This window comes from Neomonachus schauinslandi, chromosome 7, assembly GCF_002201575.2.
Source record: "Neomonachus schauinslandi chromosome 7, ASM220157v2, whole genome shotgun sequence".
Taxonomy (NCBI): Eukaryota; Metazoa; Chordata; class Mammalia; order Carnivora; family Phocidae; genus Neomonachus; species Neomonachus schauinslandi.
Window position 1 is genome coordinate 114,851,660 of NC_058409.1, and position 19,166 is coordinate 114,870,825.

Sequence of the window (19,166 nt, forward strand, 5' to 3'; positions counted from 1 at the left end):
GTTTCATGCTGAACAGAGAATCTGCTTGTCCCTCTCCCTCTCCATCTGCCCCTCCCTCTGCTCATCTCTCTCTCTCTCTCAAATAAATAAAAAAACCTTAAAGAAAAAAAAAAAAGAATTGTGCTTTCGGCCTTTTGAAGCCTTGTTCCTCAAAGGGTGGTCTGGGCCAGCAGCATCAGTATCACTCTGGACTCCACCCCCACCTACTGGATCTGAAAATTAGAAAGGGCAGTTTGACAATATCTTTGGTTGTTCACTTACACGTTACAGTTTAAGAAATACTGCAAGTTTAAGTGCTCAGCTAGTTCAGCAAACACTGTATGCTCTGCAGTCTGTTGATTGAAGACAAGTAATATTCATGCTGGAAACGAGGGACTCGTGGTCCCACTGCAGTATATAAGTAAAAAATATTCATAATGTATATTTACTATGAAGGTAAACTACAGTGTTTTTTGTCTATTGTATCATCCCATTAGACAATACCACCAACAATAAAACCACTGGCTTAATTCACTGACCCCTGTCTGGACAAACAACTTAAAGATCCATTAGATGAAGGAATTTCCGGATGAAGGATCACTACACTTGATTAGTTTTACAACTACTACATTAAGGACAGTCATTGGAAACTTGATAACAACCAAGCCTCATTCCTATTTGGAAGCTGTACTGAAAAACAAATTTGATCAGTGAATTTTGCTCTTTCATTCACCTCATCAAGCAGCAATATCAATCTCTTAACGAAAATGCTTAATACAGCTTTTAATCTGACCTTGAGAGACATATGTGCTTGATAATAGTATACTTATTTCTGCACTCATTGATGTCTACAGCATTTTATTTACTTATTTATTTTTGTCTACTGCATTTTAAAAAATACAATGGAAACCAAAATCTTTGATTGTATAAATTAACTGCAGGCCATAGTACTTTCACATCCTTTTTAAGAGAGCCAAAGAATAGACACCATTTTTGAGTTTGACTACAAACTGACACTCAACCAAAGATCACTAAAATAAATATCTCAGAATTTCCACACACATCTCTATCTAAAATGATAGTAATAATAATATAATAATTATTATATTATTTAGATTAACCACCTGTTATGGATGAATATTGGTGTCCTCCCAAACTCAAATGGTAATGCTGTAACTCCTAAGGAAGTAATTTAGATAATGAGGTCATAAAAGTGGGGCCTTTATATGATAAAATTAGTGTTTTTATAAGAAGAGACACTAGAGGGACGTGTGGGTAGCTCAGCTGGTTAAGCATCTGACTCCTGATTTTGGCTAAGGTCATGATCTCAGGGTTGTGAGATTGAGCCCCATGTTGGGCTCTGTGCTGGGTGGGGAGTCTGCTTGAGATTCTCTCCCTCTGCCCCTCCCTCCACTCTCTGTCTCTCTTTCTATCTCTCTCTCAAATAAATAATTTTTTTTTTTTAAAAGAAAGAGACACCAAAGAGCTTATTCTCTCTCTCTCTCTCTCTGCCAGGTGAGGACACCATAAGAAGGTGGCCACCTGCAAACCAGGGAGAGAGTTTTCCCCAGAAACTGACCCTGTTGGACTTAGATCTTGGACTTCTAGCCTCCAGAACAGTGAGAAATTTCTGTTGTGTAAGCTGCCAAGTTTATGGTATTTTGTTATGGTAGCCCAAGCAGCCCAGTTACCAATTTCCCCTTCTGCCAACATCATACAGAGAACAGAGTTAAGTATAGGTAATTTCATTGATGGGGAGCTCTAACTTTTAGCAAATACATGAACCCAAAGTTCTGTTCAAATCACTGAAGTCTCCCAGAGTCCCTGCAAGTGACCAGGTACTTTATAAGAATGTATTTCAGAATCTCACCAAACATATAATTTTTAACAAGTTTACTTACTTGGTTTCACCTCTCATGGATGATCAGAAAATGAAAGAATGAAAAATACTACAAATGTGGTAAATTTGGGCATGCAACCATAGAGGTTGGTCGACTTTTATTTAAGAGGAAGACACACAAAGTCTAAAATATAGTCCTAGTACTTTACTTCAATAATGGATGTTCATCAAAAGCCATTGAGACTGTATGAACATACATAGATTACCCTTGGTTTAAAAGGTAAAAATGAGATGTCTTCAATAATGATCCCATCTAACATTATGAAAACTCCATAAGGGTGGGGACCATGTTCTCTGCTGTGCCACAGGGTTAGCCCAGTGCCTGGCGAACACAGTAGGATTATACAGAATTTACACTTACAGAATGAATAATGAAATAAACACAGTGATGCATCTTGGAGATATAAGCCTTAGTTACCTGGAAAATTTGCTTATGTATAATGCAAATCTCAGTTCCTGATGTTTAATTTATTTCTAGGAGTAGTTTACTTTTGGAATGTCAACACTAAAGAATTGTTAACAAGGTTTATATGCTATTATTTCTTTGTATATACTTTATTGAGTGCACATAGTAGAAATGTACACAATATAAAATTCGAAGTGTTCCTTCCATAAAGTTCATTATCCAATGCTTTCCCTAGTGGCAAACACAAGTCCTTGTTTCTTTTTCATTCTTTCCTAACTACTATTAAATGCAAAAAAATTAATCTTATTTAACTCAGTAGTGTTCAGGGGATATTGCCTTGAAAAAGCAGGTGTTATTTTCTTATAAGGTAAACTTGTTGTAATTAGAATAATTTGCATCCCACAGATGAAATGCTGTCCAAAATTCAATGATCCAGAAATGTTCTTTGAACATTAAAGTAAAAATGTGTATTGTTGTTCTTTATTACTCCCTAATGAAATTGGACTTGGCAGGAACAGAGTCTGGAATAATACCAAGTTTATTCCCAGAGTCTGCAATCAGAGAGCAGACTGTACTAGAAACCACGGAGGCAGTATCATGAGTGATTATTGGGCCATTGTTGGGCATTTACCACAGACTGGAGAGAAGAACGTGTAGGAACATTTATTTATCAGTAATAATCAGTGCAATGTGGTAAAAGGATTCCTGGACCCTGGTTCAATACACCTGAGATAGTTCCCTTTCTTTCTGAAGATTCTTTACCTTGGAAAATTGCCTTCACTTCTTTAGGAAATGTGTCCTTATTAATAAAATAAAATTTCAAAGATTTCTTACAAAACTAATATTTGATAATTCTCAAAAAGCTGGCCATAGCTTGTCTTAACCATTAAAATATCTTCATTAACTACAAGGTGTCATAGAACTTAAAGTATTATTATTATGGTTGGACACAGGATCAATGAGGTTTTTAATTGGTATTGAACATGAGCACAACTATAAACTTTTAGCCAGATCAAGCTGGAAGATGTATTGGCATCCCCTGCTTCCAGTTAACCTCCAAAGAATTTAGGATTTCTTGATTCAGGCTTTTAGAATTTCTGGATCTAGGTTTTCATCAGAGCAGGCTGATTTTTCTTGGCCTGAGAAATGTTTGTTATACTTCGCATGACTCTGAGTGTGTGCATCTGCATGTGTGGATTTTTTAGCCACAATCAACACCAATGGAATCTTCTTGAATGTTATGCTCTAATATTAGGAAGCAATAGATCCAAAACAATTATGTCAGGCAAACCTGAGAGTTAGTCCTGAATCTTTCACTTACTTGCTTTGAATTAAATCTCAGTTTTTTTCACCTACAAAGATACGTAATAAATAATAGTAACTCTCCAGAGTTGATACAAAGATTAAATGAGATAATTCATTTAAAATGTGTAGCTCAGTGCCTAATATCAAACAAAATGTAATTCATTCTTATTATAATTATTATGATAATGTTCTGGTAGATCAGATCATTTTCTTTCTTTTTTCAGTGTGCTTGGAAGTTGTCCCATAAAGCTGATTTTGGTTTTCAGTTGGGTAAGAATTTAGTTGTTGGAAACATATCATAGAAGCTTCATTGACATTCATATTTCATTCCCTTATTTCATTTTTAAATAACAGCTTTATTGTGATAACATTCACATACCATATAACTCACCCATTTAAAGTGTACAATTCAGTGCTTTTTATTATATTCAGAGTTGTGCAACCATACCACAATCAATTTTAGAAAACTTTAATCACTCCAAAAAGAAACCCCATACCCATTAGCAGTTGCTCTCATTTATTTCATTTTGTCCGTAAAAGTGAAGGAAAGGTCATTCTCTAACTAAGACTGCTCTTGAATAAATGAGTTTCAAATAAATGAGCAGTAGATGAGGGGAGAGTATATAATGCAAATAAGCATGAGAACAAGATACAAATATTTTAACAAAATGAATGCAATAAAATTCAATGGGTCCTGTTTCAAATCTGTAGGGTAATGTGAAAAAGAGTAACTGTGAAAAAGAGCACAATTTTCTTTTGAAGAATAACACTCATCCTATTATTTTTGGCAATCATCACAAAAACATTTATTATTCTTGACTTAATAATGTTCTTCTGGGAGTATAGCCTTAGAAAATCATTTAAATTAGGGGGGAAAAAGTAAGAGCTCTGCTTATGGTGAGGATGTAAAAAAACATGAAAGACCTTCACCCGCAATGATACAAGTTTCCCAAGACACCAAACATTGATACTTTTGTTCAAAACCACCATTTTGTGACAATCCTGTTTCACAGGCACAAATAAATCTAAAAGAACTAAACTTTCCAGAGAGACAAACTACTGGTGAACAAAAGATGGAGAACACTTTGACTTGGTGCAGTTGCTGAGGTTGGGGTCAAGACAGGTAGAGGAACAAGCCTCCACCTCAAGAACAATCTTGGCTTGCAGTAAGAGAAACTTGCCAAACTTTTTAAACCTTTGAGCTGATGTGAGGGCTTTGAGGCTGAGGAAGTCTCAAAGGCAAAGAAAATGCTCTTCCCTAGTTAATTCTCTTACCTGAGTATATCACTGAGTAATCACATCTTGGACCAGGAAATTGAGAGATTGCATTATCTTGCAATCTCAGTTTAAAAGTCTCTTCTTTTCATTGTTTCCTGATCTCAGAAATCCTGCAGTCTTCGGACACGAAGTCGTGTGGTCTCACTGTCCTATCGTCTTATGTGACTGGGAAGAGTGATAAATGTTGGCAGGAATGGGGAACAACAGGAACACCTATATAATGCCGGTTGGAATGTGAAATGGTACACTTACTTTGGAAGATGTACGTTCTTATAAACATGCATCTACCTTATGACTCAGAAATTCTACTCTTAGGTATTTATCCAAGAGAAATGAAACACTATGTCCACAAAAAGACTTGTATAAGAATGTTGACAAAGGTTTATTCATAATCTCCTAAATTGGAGGCAACCCAAATGTCCCCCAACACATGAAGGAATGAATAAATTCATACAATGGAATAGTATTCTGTGATATAGAGAAACAAGCTACTGGTACAGATGACCACATGGATGAACTTCAAAATTATTATGTTGAACTGAAAGAGACAGACACTCAAATAAATATTGTATGATTATTTATATCTCATCCTAGAATAGGCCAAACTAAAGTGTGGTGATAGAAAGTTGGTAAATGGCCTTGGGATGGGGAATTGGGGGGAGGATGGAATTGAATTGCAAGGGACTCAAGAGCTCTTACTTTTTTCCCCCTAATTTGAATGATTTTCTAAGAGGTGATGAAAATATTCTATATCTGTATTGATGGTTATAAGGAAGTGTACGTTTGTCAGAACTCATTGATATTTATAATTAAATCTGTGCATTTTATTATATATAAACTATATCTCAATAAAATTGATTTTTAAAAAGGAAAATGTACTTGCAAATTCAAATAGATCTTCTTAACAGTTCTTTGCTGGAAAATATTCATTTTAGTGTTCCTTAATACAGTAAAACAAAGACATTGAAACAAACTATATAACTAGCCGTGAGGCAATGGCAGAGTCAAATTAAGGTATCTCAGTGCTGAATAACATTATTCAGGGCAGTTAAATTTCTAATTTTATTAGAATATATATAATATTTCTAATATTATTATTCGGAATGACAGTAGTCAGGGCAGTTAAATTCCTAATTATTAAGACTGTAGCAGCATGGCAAAAGTTTAGATATATGCATAAACATTTAACTAGGAAACAGACTAAAACACTGGAATGTTACGGATTGCTGACATTGAGATTAATGGAACTTGTAAATCTAAGCTCTACAGTCTTGAAAAAAATCAGTTATCATTTTTAGCTGACTCTATACTTCACTGATAATGTGCAAACAAAATAACCAAATAAGAAGAAATAATACTGTTAGCAAGAGTAAGGCAGTGGAATAGATCACGCACGTCTAGCTTAAATGATTACATTTGTGAAAATTTATCATCACTCTTTCTTGACAAGAATTATGAAAGCTTTTGTGGAAATTTTGCATGCTAAAACTTTTCATTTCTAACCTGGTAAGTATTAATGTTTGTTAAAGATTGTCCCCGTTCATTATATTAATTACTAAGTAAAGCAAACAACATAAAGTTTACATCTCTGGGCCTTATTTTCTGTGTAATAATAATATTGTTAAAGTTTAGCAAATTCTTCAGATCATGCAACATATCAGGTTTTTTTTTCAAATTTAGCATCAGCAAATCTTGTGAAGAAATGTCTTAATATAATACTATTCCTCAAGTTTTATAAATATTTAATATTACAATAAAACTTTAGTGAGAATGAGCCTGCATCCTACAACTTAAAATAAATTCACGTCTCAATTATGGACCATTTTTTAGGTAAAAAAATTAAAAAATCCGAAATATTTTTTAAGGCAAATTTAGAAAATATATGTCAGGCTATGGTTTCTAGAAACCATTGCTTTAATGTCATAAAACTTGCACTTCTTGTTCCAAAAATGTAAATTAAAAAAAAACAAACAAACCCTGCATTTCAAGTCTTTTTGGTATGGAATAAAATAATAGGAAAGATAATAGTAATATTTGGATACATTTTAGCCTAGAAAAATACCCATAGCAGCAATTCACCTATTCAGTGTTCTTAGTACTCTCAGAAAAATAATTGATCCTGATTTCAGTTGTCTTTGTACCTGTAACTCATACTGTACAAGTAGTCCATGCTGGGCTTGCAGAGTAACAGTATGTGGGAGGCGAGACAGGTAATATACATGAGTTTGATTTACACTTTGGAATTCAAGGGCACAGGGTAAAGAATAATAGGGATTTGAACTATTGTGGAACGTCTCCAGAGTAGTTAGTGATGAAATAAAGTGAGGCTCAAGATTGTCCTTCTACGCATGGCGGGGCGTGCAGCTAGTCTGTGTCGCTGCTGCAGGCTTTACCCTGCAAAGGTAGTCGTTCGGGAAACACAAGATGTCAGGGTGCATCGAATATGGCCAATCCCTTGAAGAAAGAGAGAAAGGTAATATTTCTTCCCACAAACTAAAGTTTCCTTAAATCTAAGGTTCTGTCCTATATGTAGCTATTGATATATCTGAATGGTTTCCAGTTTAAAAAACACATGGTGGCCATTTTTTTAATTTCTTCCAATGAACTTGTTGTCTATAAAGCTTGGGCACATTGGAAGCCCTTCTAATGTTTCACATAATTAACGTCTTTGCAACTGAAGAATCACTATTTTCTGAATTACTTAAACATCCATCCTTAGTTACAACTTCCCCAGACAATCTTCCACTTTGCTTTGATAAAATAGATGTTTTCCATGTATATATTTATTTTGAAAGTGAAAGAAAATGGTCCAAATAAGATGTGTGTAGTAAAGAACATAGCTTTTTTTTTTTTCTTGGTATGATAGACCTTTATAAAGAGCTGATGATTTAAAATTAAGTTTTCAGGGGTGCCTGTCTGGTTCAGTCGGAAGAGCATGTGACTCTTGATCTTGGGGTTGTGAGTTCGAGCCCCACGTTGGTGTAGAGTTTACTTAAATAAATAAAACTTACAAATAAATGAAATTAAGTTTTCAAAGAGGGTGGAGTCCCTATTTTTATTGTAATATGTGACTGTTAATACACAGTATATGGTTTATAGAAATGCAGATAAAATTTTTAAACACAGTGGGTTTGTCCGCAATGGCAAAATTCCTATATGTGGTAGAGAGGACTGAATTTCACACTAAAATCAAGACCCAGATATGATTATTCATATATTTAACAGAGTAACTATTGTAATTTGACTACATTCCAGGGACCATGGTGAACAAAATTAGTAATGTTTTCCTGTTTTTATTATAGTCTAATGGGGGAAGACAAACATTAATGAAAATAATTTTAAAAATGACATCCAATTAATAATCTTGCTAAGAGCCACAAGAGAAAGCTGAATATTGTTTTAAGAATGTAGAAGTAAAATTGGTTGGTCAGGTGAGAGTTTTCTGGGAATTAATCATTTGCACTAATCTGAAGAATGAGTAGGAGGACATAGGCAAGAGGTGTTCTGAGATGAAGTAAATGCTAGTACAACAGATTCAAAAACCTAAAAGACTAGAGTGGCTGGAGCTCCGAGTGAGGGAGAAAGCGAAATCAGATTCGGCTGAAGAGCTAGGCAAGGAGAAGAACTTGCAGGGCCTTGTAGCCCAAATCGAGGGTTTGGATTTTCTCCTAAGACAAGTGGGGAAACATTAAAGTGTATTAAGCAGGAGAGGGGCATGATCAGATGTCATCAGGACGCACTTTGGGTGTTGTGTGCAGAACAGAGAGGAAAGGGAAAGTGTGAAGTGACCAGTTAGGAAGCAATTACAGCTGTCAGGGTGGAAAACAGTAGCTTTGACTAGGATGATGGCATCGGAAATAGACAGAAGGGGATGGATTTGAAATACATTTAAGATGTATAGTTAGGATTTGAGGATGTTTTGGGTATGAGGGCTGAAGGAGAGGAGATAAGGATGAAAAGATGCTGGCTTGTGAAATTGGGTAGATGGTGATGTCATCAATCGAGCTAAAGAGTCCTGAAAGAGAATGAGCTCATGAGTTTAGCCTTAGTTTTTTGTTTGTTGGATGACTTCGAGGCAGGTGAGTGAAGATAACTAGAAGGAAAAAAAAATATATTGATCTAAAGCAAAAAGAGATGTCTATGCTAAAGGTGTAAATTTGGGAGTCAATTCGTGGAGATAGTAATTGAAATCTTTGGTAGGAATGAAATTCCTGAGAGAAAGCATATAGAGGAGAAAGAACGTTCCAGCTTTGAAATATTTAATGTGTGGGTAAGGGAGGATAAACTTGACAAAGAATTTGAGTAGTTGCAGCCAGAATATAAGAAGAAATCTAGTAATAAATAGTACCCATGAAGCCGAGGGAAGACAGAAGTGGTCAACAGGTATAAATGTTACAAGTGGATTAAATAAAATGAAGTTGAGAAGCTTTTGTATTAATAATTTAACGGGACAGAGAATGGAGACTGAGGAGTGAACATGTGGGAAGGAAATGAAGACTGCAAATATGGATAACTTAGTCAAGGAGTTAGGCTGTGAAGAGCTTGATGGAGAGGGACTTAAGAGTGAGGTTTATCGGGCACCTCGGTGGCTCAGATGGTTAAGCGTCTGCCTTCTGCTCGGGTCATGGTCCCAGGGTCCTGGGATCGAGCCCCACATCGGGCTCCTGGCTCAGCGGGGAGCCTGCTTCTCCCTCTCCCTCCGCCTCTGTTCATTCTCTCTCTCTATCTCTGTGTCTCAAATGAATAAATAAAATCTTAAAAAGAAAAAAGTGAGGTTTATCTGTTTTGTTTGTTTTGATTGGTTTTAAATATAGTAAGAACATGAAGATATTTAAAGCTGATGTGGTTGAGGCAAGGAGGAAAGATAATTGGTAATGTCAGTTTCCCAAGAAGGCAAAAGAAGAGTTCATTCAGAGTGCCAGTGAAGGGACTGGGCTCAGTTCCTTTACTCTGAAAGGAAAGAAGATGAAGTAGAAGGAGACAAGATTGTTGGATTTTTTTGGGGGAAATTGAAGTAGGTTTAATCCAATGGTTTTTTGTTTTTTGTTTTTTGTGGGGGTTTTTTTGGCGAAGGAAGGAGACAAGATCACAACTACATGTTCAGCGTTAGACTGAGTTTCCTACCTTAAAATGGAATGCTTTGAGGATTTGTTGGATTAATGAATATGAAAGCATTACGACAAACCAAAAGTGTTGTTTACACTAATTATTTTCATTACAGAAATACCACCATAAATTTGGATACTCTTACATATTTTTTAACAATCAGTGAGGTCGGGGGCAGGCGCCTGGGTGGCTCGGTCGGTTAAGCAGCTGCTTTTGGCTCAGGTCATGATCTCAGGGTCCTGGGTTCGAGCCCCATGTTGGGCTCCCTGCTCTGTGGGGAGACTCCTTCTCCCTCTCCCCCTGCTTGGGTGCTCTTTCTCTCTCTCTCAAATAAACTCTTAAAAAAAAAAAAAAGACTGCTAAGGTTATGAACAGCAAGGAAAGACACACATCTCATTCTATTAAAAAAAAAAACAAAAAAACCAATCAGTGAGGTCTTTTTACTTTGTGGTATTGTTTCCAAATCCTTTATCAGATAAATAACAGTATTTATTATCTCAAAATATTGTGAGAGTAAAAAAAAATCTGTATAAAATATTTTATTTTATTAAAAATCACAACATAATTTTTTTTTTTTTAAAGATTCTATCCACTTGACAGAGAGAGACACAGCGAGAGAGGGAACACAAGCAGGGGGAGTGTGAGAGGGAGAAGCAGGCTTCCCACAGAGCAGGGAGCCCGATGTGGGGCTCTATCCCAGGACCCCGGGATCATGACCCGAGCCGAAGGCAGACGCTTAACGACTGAGCCACCCAGGTGCCCCTAAAAATCACAACATAAATTCAATATTTTATTTTACTTATATGTAGTGAGTTTAATATTTGTTCAGTAGGCATTAAATCAATCTCTTATGGTACTTTATTTTTTGGATGGAAAGTCAATGGTATCATGTAAAGTGTCTAAGAGTAATACCTATTCTTCTCAAACTATTTCAATAAATAGGAGGGAAAACTTATAAGTTCATTTTATAAGGATAGCATTACCCTTATACTCAAACCAGACCAAGACACTACAAATAAACTACACGCCAATATCTCTGATGAATACAGATGCAAAAATCCTCAACAAAATATTAGCAAACCAAATTCAATAATACATTCAAAAAAATCATTCACCAAGATCAAATGGGATTTATTTCAGGGATGCAAGTTTGGCTCAATATTTGTAAATCAATGTGATACATCGCATTAAGAAGAGAAAGAATAAAAACCATATGATCAGCTCAATAAATGCAGGAACAGGTTTTGACAAACTGTAATAGTTCTTCATGATAAGAATTCTCAACAAAGTAGGTTTAGAGGGAACATACCTCAACATAATGAAGGCCGTAGGTAAAAAACCCACAGCTAACATCATATTCAATGGTAAAAAGCGAAAAGCTTTTCCTCTAAGATCAGGAATAAGACAAAGATGTCCACTTTTCCCACTTTTATTCAACATAGTCCTAGTCATAGCAACTGGACAAGAAAAAGCAATGAAATCATTTGAATCGGTATGGAAAAAGTAAAACCATGAATATTTGCAGAATACGTGAACACCATATATAGAAAACCTAAAGACTCCATCAAAAAACTCCTAGAACTGATAAACGAATTCAGTAAAGCTGCAGGATACAAAATTAATATACAGAAATCTGCCGCATTTCTACACACTAGTAATGAAGTTGCAGAAAGAAAAATTAAGAAAACAATCCCATTTACAATTATATCAACAAGAATAAAATACCTAGGAACAGACTTAACCAAGGAGGTGAAAGACTCCAAAAACTATAAAATGTTGATGAAAGAAATTGAAGATGACACAAAGAAATGGAAAGATTCCATGCTCATGGACTGGGAGAACCACTATTGTTAAAATGTCCATACCACCCAGAGCAATCTACAGATTTAATGCAGTCCCTGTCGAAATACCAACAGCATTTTTCACAGAACTGGAACAAATACTACTAAAATTTGAAAAAAAAATATAGTGAGAAATATTTATGAAGCCTATTGTAAGCAAACTCTCTGCCTTGCCATATCCCCTAGGTTCTTAGCTTTGTCACGCATACTGGTAGACTTCCAAAGACAGCATGAACATCTCTTGGTCTGAAGGTTTTCTCTGGCAATCTGAGGCTGTTCTGCTGGTGCACAGTGGCCGTGAGAAAGTCCTAGGAAATTTACACCCCTCTGAGCAGCCACAACTGTTCAAAGACAGTGTTTAAATACCCCAGCTCCCTTGCCCTTCAGTTTGAATAAGGTACATGTTCTGCATTGGCTGCCAAAGCTTACAATGGTAACTTGACTAATAAAGCACCTTGTTACTGTGTTATTATGTCATTATGCTATTAAATTTGTCTCCATTCCCTGTTTCACTTCCTCACTCTGCTACCAGTGTTTCCTGAGGTCACCTCCCATCTAAAGTATTTATAGTTGAATCCCTTTTTTAGGGTTACTTGTGGGGAAACTCAAACTCAGATACAATCACATGTTCTCATATGTATTTTCTAATATAACTTAAAAATTCTAAATATGGTGGAGTGAAAAGATAACAGAAAGGGCACTTACTGCCACCACAGTGGTCCTCCTCTTACATGGGGGATATGTTCCAAGACCCCCAGTGGATACCTGAAACTACAGATTGTACAGAACCCTAAATATATTATGTTTTTTCATATCTATCTATCTATCTATCTATCTATCTATCTATCTATCTATATGTACCTATGATAAAGTTTATAAACTAGGCAGAGTAAAAGATTAACAATAACTAATAATTAAGTTGAACAATAGTAACAATATGCTAAAAGTTATGTGAATAAAGTTATGTGAATGTGGTCTTTCTCTCTCAACATATTTTATTGTACTGTATTCACTCTTCTTTTTTTTTTAAGATTTATTTATTTTTTTTATTTTTTTTACTTATTTTTTATTTATTTATTTGACAGAGAGAGAGACAGTGAGAGAGGGAACACAAGCAGGGGAAGTGGGAGAGGGAGAAGCAGGCTTCCTGTGGAACAGGGAGCCCGACGTGGGGCTTGATCCCTGGACCCTGAGATCATGACCTGAGCCGAAGGCAGACACTTAACAACTGAGCCACCCAGGTGCCCCTAAGATTTATTTATTTATTTGAGAGATAGAGAACACATGCAAGCAGGGGCTGAGAGAGGGGTAGAGAGAGAGAGAATCTAAGCTGACACCCTGCTGAGTGTAGAGCCCAAAGGGGTCTCGATCCCACAACCCTGAGATCATGACCTGAGCCGAAACTAAGAGTTGGATGCTCAACTGACTGAATCATCCAAACTCCCCTGTACTCACCCTTCTTGCTGTGAAGATGTGAAATGATAAAATGCCTATGTGATGAGATGACGTGAGGTGAATGACGTAGGCATGGTGATATAGCGTTAGGCTGCTATTAACCTGAGGACTCTTCAGAAGGAGGATCCTTTTTTTCTGAGCCATGGTTGACTGCAGGTAACTGAAACTGCAGATAGTGAAAATGTGGATAAAGCGGGACTACTGTATTTTTAGGAAAATTAATCTTATGTCCACTGTGAACATAATAGCACTCTTGGACTATCTGAATTCACCTATATAAATTACAAAACAATGAAAATTCTATTTGTTCTTTTTCATCAACATAAAAGAAGTTATAACTACCATGTGGTATATACAGTCATTCAGTCAAAAATATTTCTTGCACACCTACGAGATCCTAAGTACAGTGCTAGGTTGTGAGGATAAAATGGTGAGTAAAATTGATAAGGTCCATTTTTACCCGTAGACTTTATAGTGCAATTTGTAACAGTGGTTATAAATTTGTCCTCACTCAATGTCAAACTGTGACAAATGGTATGAAAGGAAGTATTGAGACCTAGATGTGCATGTGACAGAGGGACCTGATCTAATCTGAGAGTCCAAGGAGTAAAGTTATTCACACATGAATCAGGGTTTAGCTAAAAGGGTGGTGGACACATTTCAGCCAAAAGAAGCAACACAAAGGTGGGAACCTGGTGACTGTGGAACTTTGAAAGAACTAGAAGATGCTCACAGTGGCTGGCATGAGACCCGCATGTTAAACCTTTCTTTCAGGCTCCAGTAAGATTTTGTTAAGGAATTTGACCTTGGAAAACCATTAGAGGATTTAAGTTGGGAGGTAAAATAAGATTTGTGTTTTTAAACAATCTAGAAACTATTGGAAAACACACATAGATTATATCAATGTCCAAATAATTTGTGCTAAAGCCTAAAACTCAGTCCAAATCATTAGAATTCTGAAACTATTTTAAAGTATCTTGCATCGACCTGACTAATAATATGTTGAGATTGCAAAGTGCTTCAAATGTTTACTGGAGAGTAGTTATAAAAGCATAACACGAGTAGCCTGTCACAGTGTCAGGACTATTCTCTGTTTCAAATTCAAAGGCATCCTCACTGACATTCAGGTATATACCGAGAGCACGCTAGCCAACAGCTTCTCTATCAACAAAAAATAAAGCAAAGTAAAAGCCCAACAACCAAGTTGTATTTGGTGCACAATGGTTTCCATATTTGTCACAGTCTCTGTGCCGCCTGTTCTTAATGTTGAAAACAATTTAGAATAGATGAGGTATGACGTCTTTCCTTTTACTTATGAATTACAAAGCTACCATTTTGTGAAAGTTATGACTACCTTCATTCTGTGACAGAGCCTGAGCAACTGAAGGAAATTCTGTAATATAATTTTAAAAATTAATATGGAATTACTAGTTACCTTTCTAATTTTCCTTTCTTCTTCTTCTTCTTCTTTTCTTTTAAGATTTTATTTATTTATTTATCAGAGAGAGAGAGCACAACAGGGGGAAGCTGCAGGCAGAGAGAGAAGCAGGCTCCCCGCTGAGCAGGGAGCCCGATGCAGGACTTGATCCCAGAACCCTGGGATCATGAACTGAGCTGAAGGCAGATGCTTAACCCTCTGAGCCACCCAGGTGTCCCTTTCCCTTTCTTCTTCTTCTTCTCCTCTATTTCCTCCTTCATACTCTAGGCACTTTCCTTGTGTAATTTTCCCATTGAGCCACGAAGAGTAGATATAGCTAGACCTTCGGAAGTCTTCAGTGGAGCTCTGTGTTTAAAGAAATCTATGTGCTCGTTTTCTCCTCTTCAGCTTTGACCCACGGTCTCACTTTGGGTCTTGTTACCCACTGGACAACTATGTCCTGCTACAGACAGTGCTTCATGAATCATTGCTCTCCTGGTTGTCAAGAGAAAACCATTTGGAAGTTTGGAACTCTAGTTAAGAAAATAGCACCATGATATTTTCAAGCAATTATGAATACATTGGTAGAAAAAAAATGATTCCTGATAAAAAACAAGAAATACATTCAGCAATTGTACTAATACGGGAGGAAATACATACTTTTGATGAACCAAAAGTGAAACTGCTTTAGTGGCATATCTTTTCATCTGAAGCTCTTAAAGCATTTAATAAAAAAGATAGTAATTTCAATAAATACATTTTATCGTAAAAAAAATGGTGGCAACCGTTAACATTTTAAGATCAAAGAGAGTCAATGATACAATTGGAAGAGACTAATATGTTCTAAGACATGACCAAAGTAATTATTTTTATTGCACATTGCAAATGATAATAACCATTTTCACTGCAAATGAAAACAGACATAAACTAAAGCTATATTAGGAATTTAAAAAATTGTAAGACAACATAATGAGTAAATACATGCCAGGAAATTTGAAAATATACATGAAGTAGCAATTTTCTCAAAAGAATAAATGAAGATAATCAAGCTGAAGCAAAAAAAATTAAAATAATGAACAAACAAAAATTAGAAAATGTATATAGATTAATAACCATTTCATCAAGTAATTTTTTAAAAGATTTATTTATTTTAGAGAGAGCACACAAATAGGGGGAGGAGAAAAAGGAGAGGGAGAGAATCTCAAGCAGGCTCCTACTCCCCGGTGAGCTCGCATAACCTGACTCCAGACTCTATCTCACCACCCTGAGATCATGACCTGAGCAGAAATCAAGAGTAGGCCGCTTAACCAACTAAACCACACAGGAGCCCCCATTTCATCAGGTAATTTAGTGCTAATGCCAATTAATGACATTGTTCTGCTGAAAAAAAGATTAGATAGACTTCAACATCAGGTGTCAGAAAGGATATCTGCTAAAGGGAAGATTTTCCTGGTCTATAACCCAAATTTGTCTAGTACCTTAAATCACAAAACCTCTTTTTAGACGTGCATAAATCTTATTTGAAAATACAATAAAAACATGCTATGCTATTTCAATAACTCTCTCTAGTGTAACTTTAAATAAACTCTTTATTTCATTTTCCCTCTGCAAAAATCTTAACTTCAGCCATATTTGGGATAACCATTCTAATCTTGACAAGAAATTGAAACATATCTTTTTTATAATTTGTAGTCATTGACAATCAGTTAATAGAAGCTTTTTTTGATGCTTATTTGTGAAAAGTCTAAAAGATCTATTTTATCTTTAATTCAGACTCCATTAGGTAAGATGCTAGAAAGTTACGTAAGAAAATGCATTTGAACAAAATTTGCTTTAGTAGGCTTTGTTCAAGTTGCATGGTCACAATGGTACTGTAAAATGTGCTTTATTTAATTACTTTCTTTTGTTTTACTTAGTTATCGCCATTTTCTAAGCTACACAGATGTAAGTCTTGGCATTGCACAGTATACAGACATGAGAGTGTTTTATGAGAAGTGCAGTTGGAAAGGTTTCTAAAATTTTCTAAATGATTCATGTATGACAGTATAAAGGTAGCTAGATTATGGTAACTTTTTTTTCTCTTCCTGAAAATGACTATAATATTTAACTGCTGTGAAATGAAACCATAACTTATAATGTACGTGGCAAAAAAAGAAAGAAAATCTGTCAAAACACATTCAAAATTGTTAAAGATATAAGTGGATGTGTCTGGCTAAATGAGATTTAGAACTCTTTAAGCCTCGCTTGATTTTAGAAAGAAAAAGAAGCTTGAGTTTTTAAGTCTAAATAGAATGATAAAAGAAAACAAAGCATTAACTTAACCAGTCTCTCTGTCATTAGTTATTTTGAGCATCATCCATATCCTTTATCCAATCAAATGATATAAAATTTTAATAGGAAGAAAGACATTTTCCTAAGAGAGGAAAACAAATTTTGCTAATAGAGGAAACTAAACTAAAGAGACTTAATAAATAAATGCTTTATTGGGATACTGTAATTAGCGATGATAACAGCAATACATAAAACAAATTATGAGAGTAAAGTGATTTCTCTTCCTGCTAGGCTATAAAAGATGCTTTTTTAAGGGCACATTAATACCATTCCCTTAAGGTAAGCTTGGGCATCAGCCCAGGTGCCATTTCTAAAAGCAGTAAGCATTTCACAAGGCGCTGTATAGAAATACCTCACAAGTATTGTTTGAGGGGAGCTATGCAAGGACTCGTAGCTATTAGCAACTTTTACAGAAATATTTGGACAACTTTCACAGGAAAGCAATGAGAATATTCACTAAACTGCTCAGGGAAGTTAATTCCAAATGAAAGAAATGCATTTGCAATTCAAGAAATTGAATGGTAATGCCAGTTAATCACATTTTCTATTTAAGAAAGGATAGATATACTTCAAGACGGCCAAAGAAACACATGTTAAAACATCCCTTCTTGTGTGCATTCTCTCTTCCTCTTTCTGAGTATATTACATACATATATGCATCTCTTCCTGCTACATATACATGTATATGTATGTATATATATGTATATATATAACAGGAAGATAGATAATGGTATAGATACTGGTAGAGAATCTCCAGTGTCAGAATAAAAAAAGTGAAGTGTCTAGATGTCTCCCTGCCAGACACAGAGAAGGATCATACAGCAATGAGCCAGATTTGAAGCCATTAGGTTCATGTAGAGAGTGACTAGAAAATCCTAGAAAATCCATAATGGCTAAGGCCTCAGCACCTGCATAGAAAAAGAAGCCAAGTTTCTAGGCCCTACTTACAGTGGGGAATCAGAACTTGGAAGCATCTGTAAAGCCAGAAGATGGAATGCATTAAAAGTGACAAAGGGAAATATTTCATAATGATAAATGAACAATCCACCAAAATATGACAATTAAAACTTGTGTGCCCTGAAACAGAACTTTGTAGGATATAAAGCAAGACTGACAGAATTAAAGAGGAAAAATCCCAAATCTACAATTCTGGTGGGACATTTTAACCAACTAATTAAGAAATTGATAGATTAAGCAGACAAAAAGTAGGTCTTGAAATACCCAAACTTGATTAAGAATTTTTAGCCAATAGATACTTTAGAGAACTAGTCACCCAGTAGAGAATGCGTATTTTTAAGCACATATTCTGGACATTTCTAAAATGAATGATTACTTTAGACAAAAGTTTTAAGAAATTCAAAAAGTTAACATTAAACAGCCCACAACTCTTTAGTCAAAATAACAAATGAAATTTAAAATTAACAACCAAACACATGTAATAAAACACAATAATTTTGGAAATAAAATATCACATTGCTAAATAAATAACAATGAAGATTTTAAAATATTTAAAACAAACAGAAAAGATACTTTATGTCCCAACTGGTCGTCCAAAATCAATTTTTGGATGGAAATGTATAGTTTCATGTCCCTTAATTAAAAGAGAAGACAAATTGAGAATAAATAAATTTAGCAATTGTCTCCAAGAGTTACAATTGTAGTTAGCCAAGAGAACGTGGAGGAAGAAATACTACAGGTAAAAGTAAAAGTTAATAAAATAGAAAATGACAAGAGTAACAGAAGCAATAATAACCACAAATCAGAATGATGATCAATAGAACTAAGAAATAATTCACTGAAAAGACAAATAAAATAGATAATCTTGTAAGTATGATAAATTAAACTAGAGAATAAAAACAAAAACAGTATTAAGAACGAGAAAGACATAAACTGAACCTACATTAGAAATGTTTTTTTAACTTCTAAGAGAACATAATGAATACACATATATTAACAAATTTGAAAGCCTAAATGAAATTGTAATTTTTTCGGGCGCCTGGGTGGCTCAGTTTGTTAAGCGACTGCCTTCGGCTCAGGTCATGATCCTGAAGTCCCGGGATCGAGTCCCGCATCGGGCTCCCTGCTCAGCGGGGAGTCTGCTTCTCCCTCTGACCCTCCTCCCTCTCATGCTCTCTGTCTCTCATTCTC